Here is a 15107-nt window from a genome sequence, read left to right on the forward strand (position 1 = left end):
TTGAAATATTTTAATATTAACAACAACCACTTTAGATGCCATGAATATTATATTAAATTAGGTATTTGATAAAACACTGAAAATTTTCAATTACCTGATTATTGCTGCCATGTTTTGTGAAACTTTTTGGTTCTATGTACTACAACCAATAGATAAACATGAAAGTACTACATGCCAATTCAATTACCTCTCTTGTGGATTCACCAGTTAGGGAAAAATGACACTTGGATTTACATCATCCAAGTTCTCACTTGCCAAATTATGGCCTCTGGTGCTTATCACAGTGTTGGGTCCATCAACAGCATAAGTTTCTATGTTGTTTGATTTGTAGTCAGGAGAGATATCCACAAATTTATTTGTGTTGTCATCAACCGATTATTCTCTATTGCAGTTTCTTGGAGCTGTAAAGAAAAATCTAGGTTCCAAAGCACATCTCCCATAGCTGGCCTTTCAATCCCTTGCTCCGCAAGCCACTTTTTAGTTGCCTCCCCATACTTCTTAAGGGACTCAAGATTTAATTTACCTTTCAAACTAGGATCTATAATTTGTTCCACAATTCCCTTTCTCTGGTAATGCAGTGCCCATTCAATAATGATTATGTGTTCTCTAGGAAGAGAAGGATTAATAACAGGTCGAGCACACAACACCTCAAACAACACAACACCAAATGAATAAACATTTGACTTTTCAGTAAGTTGATGCCTACGATAATATTTTGGGTCTAGGTATCCAAAGCCAACTTTGACCACAGTGCTAACTTGAGTATGGTCAAGAGTTGGGCCCGTTTTTTATAGTCCAAATTATTAAACCTTTGCAACTAAGTTTTCATCAAGAAGTATATTTTTGGTCTTGACATGCCAATGTATGATGGTTTGAGCAACTCCTATGTGAAGATAATGAATACCTTGAGCAACCCCAATATAGATTTCTAATATTTTCTTCCATGACAAAGGAGTCAAATTTTTGTTACCATATAAGGGTCCTTGCAATGGTCCATTGGCCATGTAATCATAAACTAAAATCATCTCACAATTTTCTTCACATTAACCAATAAGATACACCAAATGGCGATGCCTGAGCTTAGAAAGCATCTCTATTTATGTTTGGAATTCATGGATACCTTTTTCTGCTAGCGGGTTTCCTCTCTTAACTGCAACCTTGACATAACCACCATCAATCTCTCCTTCATAAACTTTCCCAAAACCACCAACACCAAGAATTTGTGATTCATCAAAGTTTTTGGTAGCCTCTTGTATCTCTGAAAAGGTAAAATGTCTGCAAAAACTGGAAGGTGCAGATGACACAAAGCTCCCAATACCACTCTTTCCAGAAGTAGTTGAAACTTTTCTCCCAATGGTGTGTGAATTACCACCATAGAGTGGTAGGGGAAACCATCTAGGTTACTTGTCACCAGCTGACCCACTACAATGTTGATGAACAAAGTAAAAGATAGCAAGAAGAAGCGCTAGTGCAAGAATCCCTCCAAAAACTCCCCCAATCATAGGACCTTTACCTTTGTTGCTGCTACTAGAACTTGAAGAAGGAATCACATTAGAACCAAGCCCTTGTAAGCACTGGTACTTATTATATTTGGATTTTATTCCAAAAACCTATTCCAAACATATTTATAAATGAATAGAAAATATTGACTAAGTATTTCAGGAACTAAAATTATTTCCCCTCAAATCAAACTCTGAACTTCCACATACATACATATATATAATAAGGAGACATGTATTTCTAGAATGCTACAAACTAGTCAATGGAGAGTTGTCAGTTCAGTGAAAGTAGGGAGTCGTTATTGTCCCTAACAGGGTTCATATCTTCATGGAAACATGTTTGCCCATCGTGGGACATGTGTGCTTATGCTTGCATTTGGGGCCATGTTCAAGTCCTAGGTGACTTTCACAAAACAAATCCCTGCTCATGGCCTCATAACTGAAGGATTTTTGTTCGACAATTGTAAGTCAACTACATTACTTGTATTACTCTCAAGTTGATCATTCAAGATGTACATGCATGCCACATCATGATAAGAATTAGTTATTAAAAATAGAAACAACAAAGTTCAGATCTTTACTGCTAGAAAATAATGCATAACATTTCTCCATTATTCACAAAAATCAATATATATATATATTTTTGTAGTACTAATAAAATTTGATCAAACTGCAGCTTGATGTCCTTGTGTTCATGCTTTCGTTCCAAGTGTTTAATAATGAGAAAAGAGACCACAACATAGAGACTTATACATAGAGAGCTAATGATTAGCAAGGAAGTTAACCTAATTAATACAGTCAACTATGAGGAGTGGCTTTCACAGAGGATCAAAGCCTGAAAAAGGCATAGGCATGTCTACTCGAAGGCATCGTGAAGTAGCTCAATAGTCAAGAGTTAAGGATAGTCGAAGGCAGAGCTCTGAATTTTAGCTCAGAGAGAGAGAATCGAGACTTAGGCGGTTTTAGTAGTTAACCAGTTTGTCTTGACTCATGATAGATCTTCATATTTACCAACAAAAATAAAATCCAATAATGAGAATTTTCCTATTCTTGTATCTTCGATTATCATAAAATAGTGACAATGGCAATACTGTCAATTTAACTAAAAGTTGAATCCAATCATGTACAAATTTGGTTGAATAGGAACCAGAATCCAATCATGTACAAATTTGATTGAATAGGAACCATGAAATTAGGCAAACACATCTATTTTTGGAAAGCATAACTCATTAAGTTTTTCAGCACTCGAAATGCAATCCATTTTCAAGTATTTGGCTAGAATTTATTTTTAAATAACACCTTTCCTTCATTTTTCAAACCATCAACATTGGGGATAGCAAGAGCACGGGGTGATCCCTTAATTAATTATTTTAAACATTTATTATGATAAATACAATATTCAATAATTAACTATATTTTATTCAATTTAAATATTTGTTCAAATTGTTACTTTTAATTACGTATTTAATCACATATATGTTAACCTTATATGCTTTAATCATTAAATATAATAAATTATTTATAAAAGAATTAAAAATAAATATAATGTGTCATTTTCCACTAATAATGAAGGTCGGTTTAAAAGCTACTTACTCCTACTCCTCCGATGGGACTGATTCTAGTGCCACCTAACCAATGCAGCAAGGGATTCGTTTTAAAAGCTCTACCTTTCCTTCATTTTTGATATAATTTAGAAGAATTATATCAAAACCATTCCTCAAAGAAGAAGAGTGACATGGTTTTGTTGGTTTCCTCTAGACATTTGGATGCTTCTACTAAAATGGTATAGATTGATTCCTGAATCTTGGCGGTTGCTGCAACATATGCAAAGAGATAAAGAGGGGATACTTTATTGCCTATCAACTTAGATGCCTCATCGACCAAGATTGCAGAGTAATCAGTAACGTTTAGAAAAGATACCTCTTGAAGGATCACTTCTCCAGGAATCATCATGTGCTCCATGGTCATTGTATTGTAGGAGAGCTCTCCTTGTGCTGCAAAAACACCCCTTTTCTTGTTATGAAGGCAAACCCTCAGTATTGGGTTCTCCTCTACTTAAAAACTATATGATTAAAATCGGGGGAGATGTGTGTGGCTTTTGTTGCCTATTTGTAGATCACGTACAGGTTGTGGGTCATGTAATCTTGTGGATGAGGATTTTCCAACGGAACACAAAGTCATTCAATACATTATCTGTATCGAGTTTGATGAATGAGTGGATGGTGTAAATGTTGTCACATATCTCAATGTTTCTCCTATCGTCACAATTGTTTTCCTTTTTCGTGCAACGAAACTTGGTACAAATCATTTAAAAATATCATTTTTTTATCATGAGTGATTGGTGCATAGTGTTCCTCTCGTCACAACTCTAAATTGTCACGAGGATATGCTCCATGAGAATTGCGGTGAGGATTTTAGTCGTCTACGAGAAATGGATCTATGACGAGAATTTGTTCAAGGCTTAATAACGTTTGGGACTTCTTTTCGCCAAGGTCGTGAAGGGCCCTACAATGAAGCTTCTGGTTGTTGGGGAATACGTGGCCATGAGAAAAAAGTCAAGCTAACGGCTATTTAGAGTGCTCGACATCTACAATGTTTTGTGGGACTTAACGCCCGACATTGAAACCATTTATTACCAGGAATCGTGTGAGAATGCGAGGACACATGCATCTATGAACTTTGTTTGACTTGGGGAGTCAACATTGGAAATAATGACTGCATTCAAGAATGCAATCTAGGTAGAGAATTCAAAAACTCTGGTCCTCAAATGCACAATTCATCCATTTACAGGGTATGTTATGAACTTCCAAATTCCTCGAATCCTCCTTTTGACATTCCTTTGCACCTCTCGATGCAATTGCTAATTAATAGATGGATCTATTGTAAAAAGTTGTGCCTCATCATATTCATTATTCATGGTTTTGGACAACCTTTGTTTTAAAATATTTTATTTCTAACTCTCAACCACTTTCATGTTCATTCATTATGATTATTCATGGTTTTGGGCAACCTTTGTTTTAAAATATTTTATTTCTAAACTTATTTCTAACTCTTAACCACTTTCATGTTCATTCATTATGATTATTCATGGTTTTGGTTTTAAAATATTTTATTTCTAAACTTATTTCTAACTCTCAATCACTTTCATATTCATTCGTTATAGTTATTCATGGTTTTGGACAACCTTTGCTTTAAAATATTTAATTTCTAACTCTCAACAACTTTTACGTTCATTCGTTTTCATGTCAAATATTTTATTTCTAACTCTCAACCACTTTTATGTTCATTCGTTTTCATGTCAAATATTTTATTTCTAACTCTCAACCACTTTTATGTTCATTCGTTATGATGTTCAATTTCATGTTCATTCATGGTTTTGGACAACCTTTGTTTTAAAATATTTTATTTCATGTTCATCCTTTATGATGTAAAATTTATTATACCTTTCGCACCTCTTGTCATTGGGGGAATGCAATGTGAACCCACAACTAGTCCCATGTGTTATGTTCAGTCATTATGATGTAAAATTTATTATACCTTTCACACCTCTTGTCATTGGGGGAATGCAATGTGAACCCACAACTAGTCCCATGTGTTATGTTCAATCATTATGATGTAAAATTTATTATAGCTTTCACACCTCTTATCATTAGGGGAACCAGCCCCATGTGTTATGAGTCCTATGTGTTATGTTCAGTCATTATGATGTAAATTTTATTATACCTTTCACACCTCTTGTCATTGGGTAACCAGTCCCATATATTGTGTTAATGAATCATTCATTATGATGTAGAATTTATTATACCTTCACACCTCTTGTCAGTGGGGGAATGCAATGCGAACCCACAACAAGTTCCATGTGTTATGTTCAAATGCAAATCCACAATAGGTTCCATGTGTTATGTTCAATCAATATGATGTAAAATTTATTATATCTTTCACACCTCTTGTCATTGGGAAATGCAATGTGAACCCAACTATGGTGATGCCAAAATCGAGCACCCATATAATGTCATGTGTGATGCCAAAATCAAGCACCCATATAATGTCAAGAGTGGACATGATTCATCCAATTACAATTCTATTGAACATAGTTTATATGCAGTGTGATATAACTTCACACCAAATCACAGTGCCATCAAACTCCCCAATGACAATGCGAACCCATTGGGAAATGCAATGTGAACCCAACTATGGTGATGCCAAAATCGAGCACCCATATAATGTCAAGAGTAGACATGAGTCATCGAATTACAATTCCATTAAAGATAATTTATACGCAGTGTGATATAACTTCACACCAAGTCGATACGCAATGTGATATAACTTCACACCAAGAGCAGACATGAGTCATCGAATTACAATTCCATCAAACATAATTTATACACAGTGCGATATAACTTCACACCAAGTTGATAAGCAGTGTGATATAACTTCACACCAAGTCACCAAATCACAGTGCCATCAAACTCCCCAATGACAATGCGAACCCACAACTATGGTGATGCCAAAATCGAACACCCATATAATGTCTACTTTATCCAACACCCATATAATGTCAAGAGTAGACATGAGTCATCAAATTACAATTCCATCGAACATAGTTTATACATAGTGTGATATAACTTCACACCACATCACCAAATCACGGTGCCATCAAAGCATGTATGCATAGTTTCTTATAACTTCACACCGCATGTAGGATATTTCATATTCACTTTTAATAAAGGTACATATTGTGATATAACTTCACACCAAGTCACCAAATCACAGTGCCATCAAAGCATGTATACATAGTTTCTTATAACCTCACACGGCATGTAGGATATTTCATATTCACTTTTAATAAAGGTGCATGTAGGATATTTCATATTCACTTTTAATAAAGGTACATATTGTGATATAACTTCACACCAAGTCACCAAATCACAGTGCCATCAAAGCATGTATACATAATTTCTTATAACTTCACACGGCATGTAGGATATTTCATATTCACTTTTAATAAAGGTGCATGTAGGATATTTCATATTCACTTTTAATAAAGGTATATATAAAAGCATGTATACATAGTTTCTTATAACTTCACACCGCATGTAGGATATTTCATATTCACTTTTAATAAAGTTATATTGAAATTAAAAGTTATATATAAAATTTCAATGTTGAGAGGAGACATGAGTCATCTTGTATAGTTCATACATAGCCTGATATAACTTCACACCAAATCATGGTGCCATCAAACCATGTATACATAGTTTCTTATAATTTCACACCGCATGTGGGATATTTCATATTCACTTTTAATAAAAGTATATATATAAAATTTCAATATGTTGATGGTGTGCATTCATGACGAAAGAAAGTCCAACCGTTCATTTCAAGGTCCATCACCAATAGTGGCTCAATATCTTCGAAAAAACGGTGGCAGTGACAATGGTATATATACAAGTTATGACTTTTAGCCAGCGCTCATGTGGTATATACCTTTTGTTTTTATATATACATATATAATGTGGAAACCCAGGGCACAATAACGATTTCTTATCATATTCAAAAGGAAATGGGGGCGTGTGGGATGCAACCAAAAAAAATCGGACAACATACTAGAAAAAGAAGAAATGCCAAAAGAAAATTGGGAGAGGATGGATGGAACGATAAAATCGTGGATGGTCATGAAGGTGCAAGTAGACCAGTTTTTTGTTTCGTGGGCATAATGCTGCACTTGTGTAAAAAATGTATATTTCAACTAAGCAATAGGAGCAATAATGTGTCCTTTCTTCTTCAAACTTTTCACAAATGGCAAGTTGGAAATATAGAACCAACATATCACTTTTCATATACATTGTTTAGAGAAAAAGGCTGACTTATAAGAAGTTGTGTTCATGTCTACAAAAGTCCTGAAGTCTCGGCCCAAATACCATCATTGACGACATAGAAGAGGAATGAGTTTGGAATTTAATGTGACCTCCAATTGTTGTACCCCTGCATCCAAATCTATTCCCATGTCTAGAGGAGTGTGAAAGTTGTTGAATTGCAATAGTTAGTATCTATTATTATCCCTACCGCATGGGATAATAATGGGTATAACGCATTTTATAATGCGTTGAACTTGCAATAGTTACTCTTTGACCAAAAATCAAACGAAAATATATAATGTTAATTTTATTAATATATATATATATATATTAATTCAAATTTTTTGGATTGTGATTGGTCAAGGGAGCTCCGCCCTTATTTCGTAATGATTCATTGCAGTCGTCAGATCGTTTAATCATTTGCATACTTTATTTGACAAGACATGTCTGTTGATTCCTAGCTTCTAACAACTGCAAAGCTATAACTTGAATATTCATAGTGTTTCTTCGTCCATGTGTTGGTTGCGTTGATGCAGGTTTCTGTCACCATTAATGGAATTTAATTTTAAGTAGAAGGGTTGTATCAATTCACATGGTACCGAGTTACAAGTTACTTTAGGTCAAAATCGTATCTATAGTTCCCTGATTATGTAGAGCCATCCATGTACTCGAGTTTGCAGATTTCAAGAGAGAGCCGCATATATTCTTCTCAAGAATTGAGGAGTAAGTGCCCACAATAATATTTGTTGAATCATACGTACACAATTTAAAACATGTATTTGTTGAATTATGGGTTTTTTGAAATTGATTTTGTAATGATTTAAAGTAGGAAATACATGATTATGATTTTAATTGTTATATATATATATATATATATTAAATTTGTTGTTAATTTTTTAGTTTGTATAAAAAAACAAAGTATTTATTTAATTATTAAAATCCATGTAAATTCTTTTTTTTGTTCACGTAAGATTGCGATCTTCTATTAAACTAGTAAAATACATAATGTACATAAAGTTGCACCCACTCTGTGAAAATTCAACAGCAGTCGGGCTGTCAAAAACACCGAAACAAACTTCAAAAACCAAGAAAAGCCCGAACAAGACTACAAAGGAGCCTGTTAGTCAGACTGTCGTGCATCAAAATAGAAAACTGAACGCCTTTGAGGACGGGCCCACAGATCCGATGGCCCACAAAACTTCAACAAAAGACCAACCATAAACTATTAATTAACTTGTTATCCCGAAGACCGTGCGATCCAACCTTCCAAGATCCAACGGTCACGCGTTAATTTCAGGCTGACACCTATCCCTCACTTTAACTCTTCTTACAGACCCAAAGAGGACCTTAGGCCGCCTTTCTAAACTTTTTCAGGTCTAAATGAGGAATTATCAATCGTGCAGTTTCTCCACCCGAAATCCATAGGATGGAGGAGAACCAAAGGGATCATGGCAACTAGCCCCCTTTTTAACCTCTCTTACAGATCCGAAAAATACATAAGCCCCCTCACTATAAAATTTCGGGTCTGGTTTGAAAATTAAAGATCGAGCATATTTACGCCCGAAATACGTAGGATGGCAGCGATCTCAGTAAATAGCCCACCCTTTAACATTTCTTTCGGACCCAAAGAAAGAATAGGCCACCAATCTATATTTTTTTGGGTCCGATTGTAGAGTTAACCTACGCGTATTTTCCGGCCCAAAATCCATAGGATGATAGAGATCCAGGCCATCTTTGGTCAAGAACCTTCCAACCTGCCCGTTGTTTACCTTCTGCTTCTTCCCTGTGAATGGTCCTCTTTCTTCAGTTTCCATTAGTCTTTGCTTTGCTTATTTCTCAAGCTTTGAAAGTACTCCTGGTCTATGTTAGCCTGTTGATGATAGTCTTCACACAATTTTCCTAGGGGAGTCGACATCCAATTATATCTTCTATTACTTTTTGAATAGAGTACCCCTTCATTCGCCAACCGATCTGCTAGCCTGTTAGCAGTTCTACGAACATGAACAAAATTGAGGGTTCTCAGTGTTTTCAGGTGGGATTGGATACGTTGATATACCTGCAATAACTGCCAGTGTTTCGACACTCTTTCTGGTGTTGTGCCATTGCATATTTTCTTGACCGAATTGATTATCAATTCAGAGTCAGCTTCGATGATGGTGTTATGCAAATTTGATTCAATTAAGATTTCTAGGCATTGCTCTAGGGCCATGAGTTCTGCCATATTATTAGTGGCTTTCCCCAAATAACTATGAAAGATGATTTTTATGTATCCTTGCTCATCTCTTATGACTCCGCCATAACCAGCCACCCCAGGGTTTCCTTTAGAGGCTCCATCTATATTGAATTTCAAAAATCCATGCGGAGGAGGTTGCCAGAAGTCCTTATCTGTTGTTATGTGACTAACAATCTTGCTTATGCCCTGGGTGAAAGGCACCTGAAGATCCAGATGCAAAAGTATTTGAACATCCTGGTCTTGAGGTGGGTTCTCGGGGGGTTTCTTTATAAGGATGCCTACAGTCTCTTTGAGTTGTCTAATGATCTGAGCTATGATGCTCTGGGATGAGGCCATTCTATTCTTGAAAATCCTATTGTTGCGTTCTTTCCAAACATCCCAGATTAGAAAGCCTGGAACCAGAGTCCAAGCTTTGTTGGTTATTTCATAATCAGAGAAGTTTCTCCTCCAGTTCTTCAAAGTTCCAGTGATGCTAAAAATGTCCCTATCCATTTGTCTGAAGATTGAAGCCACCCAATTCCACAAGGTGGAGGTGAAAGGGCAAAGATTGAGAAGGTGTTCCATTGTTTCTTCCTGTAATTCACATAACTAGCATCTGGATGGGCCTGCTACACCTCTTCTCTAAAGGTTATCCCAAGTCAGAATTTTCTTATGATGCACCAACCACATGAATATTTTGATTTTCATCCAGTGTGGGTTCTGCCATAGGTCCATAGTTATCATTTGACTCATCAAGTAAGTCATTTTGCCAACAAAGCTAGGAGAAAACTTGATTTTCCCAAGGTCACTTCAGAGGTACATCAATTCTCCCAAGGCAACTGTATTTTTGACATTTCTCTAAAACCATAACACCTGTGTAAAAAGTAAAGGAGGTTTTTCTTCCTTGGCCTATTGTGGACAAAAACCTCTCTCATTTTTCCCAAATTCATCTTTTATTTATCATAAACATCATTGGAGTAAAACCTATCCCAATGTGTGGAACAGGGGATTTGTCGAATTGAAGTGAAATGAAGGGAATAAGGGGCTTCCAAATTCTTGAGAAAATTTTGATAAGTAGGGAGGGATGTTAGGAAGTAGAGGAAAGTGGAATTTAAAATATTGAGTGAGGGGAAGGGGTCCAAAAGGGCAAAACGCAGGCCTAGCCTAGAAAATTGTCAAGTTGTAGCAAGAAACTAGGGTTTGTGCAAAAATGAGGAATTTGAGGGATATCAGTGGTGGGAAGTGTTTAAAAAGGTACATTAAGGATAGGGGAAGGTGCATGAACATCAAGATACAAGTTTTGCTGATGATTTGACCATCCAAGAGAAATTGCCTTCAAAACCCTAGGAGAGGGAAATGAACCTTACCTAGGCACAACTGAAGCATGAACAAGGTGTAATATGACCCAGTGGAACTTGACATGATGATGACAACCCTCTGAATGATGGTACACTCAGCTGAATGGTGACATGGACCGACATTTGGACAACTTTGACAAGAGTAAAAGAAAACCCTAGACCTAATACCTAGTGACCAAATATTGCTTGAAGACTCACTGAAATGAAAAAATTTGACCTCGACACCTTAAAATCACTTTGTAAGAGCACGTTTGATCACTGGAGGAAGACCGCAAAGACTGACACTAACAGCTTCTTCGCTTGGCTCTCTAGCCTTTGAGGAATCCTCCGACTCTGTGGCTTCCATTGGTTCCTCTGTCCCCAATCATGAGGAATCATTCCCTTTCTGGCTCTGTCTCTTCGTGCTTTGTATGCATTCTTGTTACAGAAATGTCCACGCATATTGTGGCATAGGTGCGATGGACTGTTTCCAATGGAAATGAACCGACGACACAGGAAACTCGGTGGTTTGGCCTTCCTGTGCAGAAATCCCAAAAATAGACACATAACGAAATACACAGGCAAACTGACGAAAAACACATCATGGAGCATTTAATCAGACTTCAAATATATGCAATTGCATCTATAAACCCATCGAGTCCGCCATTCTATCGCAAATTGCAATCACATAGGCGTATGGCCAAAAAACCCAATACACAGAAAATACAAAGAAAATCTACAATTCCAGATTCCAAATGTTATGAAATCGCGTCTATAATCCTTATCAGGTTTGGGTCTGATCGCATATCGCAATTGCTCAGTGAATGGCTCCTTTATGTTGCGATCCGATCGCTATCGCAATCTCTTTATCGGCACTATCGCATCAGCGTATTGCATATCGGCAAGTCACATGGTCACAGGTCTTGGTCCTTCAACCTTCCCGATTAGCAATCATTGATTCAATCACAATTGTTGATCTATATTTTAATCTGATGCACTAAACCCAAAACGGTAAACAATCCGCTCAATCTTCGCCGTTGATCCGTGATCTCTAATCCAACGGCTGATAGTCATTTCGGGTGCACAACTTGCACGGGGATTAACTACCTAAAAAAGAGGTTTCCTCTCTCCTCCTCGCTACTACGTGTCCGCTGCTGAATGGAATCAGGTTCAACCCTTCCACTGCCATTTATTGCCTGGTGCTTGCCTGAAATACCGTTTACCGCCTTCCTCTCGGAACTCAAAAGGTTTTAGCTCGATTTCTATAATTTCTTCGGATCCGCCTGGCCGCTACTGCCCACGTGCTTTATCCGAATTTCAATGTAAAATGCACTTTATAAAGGTTTAGTGCTTAACAAAGGGTTTTTAGCGCATAAGGCTAATATTATTTTTTTCTAAGTAAAACTATTCTATTGAAAATAATCAAAATAATAATAAATCGAGGCTCCGGACTCTGCGGTGCGTAACAGCGTTATGTCATAATTGTCAAAAAAAGAAACTTGACTTCCCTTCGAGGGGAAACCAGTCCGAGTGAGATTACAACAAAAAACCCACATAGGGGTCCTAGTTCAAAATCAATTAAGACATACCAGAAAGTTTGAAAAAGCAGGAGTAAAAACTTCAAACAATTAGCTTGTAAAACCTCTGTTAATCTGCAAGGCGACACCTGGCAACTATACATATGGATTGGGCACTTTGACCATGCAAGGTACCCCCTCAATGTCGTATGGGTTTGGCTCTTCCATAATGCAACACGCGTACTCATCCTCTGCTGACGTGTCGCGCGGGATGCCACTTGTTGTTTGAATGCCTGCTGAGCTGCCCTCCGCTGCATGCATGCTTGATGTGTCGTCCGGGGTGCCACCAGCAGCCTTCGTGCCACCCGCTCTGCCCTCAACGGCATTCTCGCTTCCAAGCAGCTCCTTGCCATGCAGAATATCAATTTTCCCTGCCTTCTGTTGCTTTCCTAGTTCACTATAATCCCTGTTCCTCTTAGCTACCTTCTGCTTTGTGTCGTTGTTCCTTTTCCCTATTCTACAGTCGTGGGTCTGAGCATCCCGCTCAGCCTGCAAACTAGTATCTTCATTGAAGGTTATGTTAACCGTGGCTAAGATTTCCAGCCGAATCAGCGAACTCTAGAAGCGAAATTGGGTGGTATGGTGAGAGTGGTGGGGGGGGGGGGGGGGGGGGGGGGTGAGGAAATTCTCTGTTTGGGTAGCTTCATTTGCGCTTTGGATGCCATGGGCCTGTGACTGCCCTTTTCCACTGCGCGCATCAGGGTATGTGCCGGAGAAGGGACCACGGGAATGAGTGATGGATGGGGAGGAGAATGGAGTAGCAGAATCAGGGTTGGGCATTGCAGGGGGCGTGTGCTTCCACCTCGACTACCCCCGCGTCTACATCGCATGTGATGTCAAGTGCGCACCATGACTGTGATGATTTCAGGATTTGCAGGTGGGGAGGCTGAGGTTTCTCGAGGATTGAATTGGTTATGCCAAGGAAGAACAAAGGAATTATGAGCGTGAGAGGGCTCAGTAGAATTAGCGGGCGGCTCAGAGGAGGGACTAGCTGCAAAGGCTGAGTGGAAGGCGAAATGGAAAACCAGGCTTTGAGTGAAGTGAGTTCCCAGGCCTAAATCAATGCAGCAGAGGAGATTGCAGCATCTCCCCGTGGTAGTGCAAGAACTAGGTGCTGCAGCAGCCTGAGGGCAGAGACATTGCAGAGGCAAAGGATAATGGACAGGAGCGATGGTATGATTATCACCAGAGGTCATCTTTGCGTAGAGGCAAGGTAAGTAGTTGCAGATTGGTTGAAGACGACGCCCACTTAAATGCCATTTATGGTTGGTGTTAATGCCATTTTTACACTGATGTGTCGGATTACGGAGGGCCATGTGGTATGGCCACATGTCGTCCCGTTCTGTCGCCATCTTACTGTTTTTGCTGGGCACCCGCATCCAGGAAGCGCATAACGCTAATATTAACCCCCAGACCACATTTAATAAGAAATGCCTCCTTTTCTAAGGACATTGGGCAAATCTTCTTTTTACAATAACTCCTTCGTCCAGAGTCTGTTTTGGCCCGTTCAAATTGCATTGGATTCAGAATGAAACAATCTATGAAATGAGACTATTTTAAAAATCATCCAATGATTTTATTTTCCCTATGTGAGGAAAATTCATAGACTTAGAAGTCTATGTTAGATCCATTTTGGATCACGCCTTCCCACTAAAAAGCTTTTCGACTCCAAAAGACTGATATACTGATCTGAACAGTAAATGAGAGTATGTCACCCTCTTCTTTCAGCCTCCATACACTTGCATTGCATAGTGCCTCTAAACCAAAGCTTTTGAACACTCCCTTCCTGGATGTGCTTGCCCTCCTGGGAAGAACTGTCTTCCTCCTTGACGTCATATAGAACTCCTGCTGAGAAGGTCACAGAAGGTAGTTTGAACTTCTCTTCCTTGATCATTGATCCAAGGTGGCTCAAGCCAATGTGAAGTTACATCTTCTTCACAAAATTTTCATTTGCACCTGTTTGACATACTGTCAATAACAACTGTTAACAACAACAGGATTACAGACAACAACTGGATGGCCTAAACCCCTGCTTCAACAAAAGAAACAGATTTTCACATCTTGTGAACACCTCCATGTCTTTACATTTGCATACAAATGATTGACTATATAACAAGCCAATAAAACATGTCTTCAAAACAATTGACCCTTCAAGTCAAGCATGTAGAAAAATAATTTTACAGTTCTTTTTCAAAGATGAAACACTTCATCATTATCTCCATCTTGGAGACCAAAAAAACTCTTGTCAAGTCAATATTGCATTACATGCATGTTTACAACAAAGTAGTCAACCCTTCAAGTTAATCACACATACATGTTCAAATACAAGGAAATCATCGACATCCCTGTGGTTATGCATATCATCCTTATGCATGCATTTTATCTTTCAACTTTCACTTAAGCACGTTGTACTTTCGAAGCTGAAATGAAATATAATGTTGCAGCAATAAAGTGAGTCTCCTACTCAACTTTTCCATTCACCTTCTTGGTAAAATCCTGCAACTTGCATCCCATTAACAAAAAAATGCAAATAGATGTGACTTGATATAATTCATCTTCAAAAGACATGCAACCTTAATTGGATAAGAACTCTAACCATTTCTTACCAATCCATTTCAAAGGTC

General features: G+C 37.9%; 1 pseudogene; it reads right to left on the reverse strand.

Annotated features, from left to right (window-relative positions):
• Positions 1 to 183: 183 nt before the first annotated feature.
• Positions 184 to 13835, reverse strand: LOC149189059 (receptor-like protein kinase FERONIA; annotated as a pseudogene).
• Between the last annotated feature and the right edge of the window lie 1272 nt (positions 13836 to 15107).

The sequence above is a fragment of the Pinus tabuliformis genome, chromosome 3_1, assembly GCF_031772625.1.
Source record: "Pinus tabuliformis cultivar Carrire ecotype Pingquan chromosome 3_1, CPIR1, whole genome shotgun sequence".
NCBI lineage: Eukaryota > Viridiplantae > Streptophyta > Pinopsida > Pinales > Pinaceae > Pinus > Pinus tabuliformis.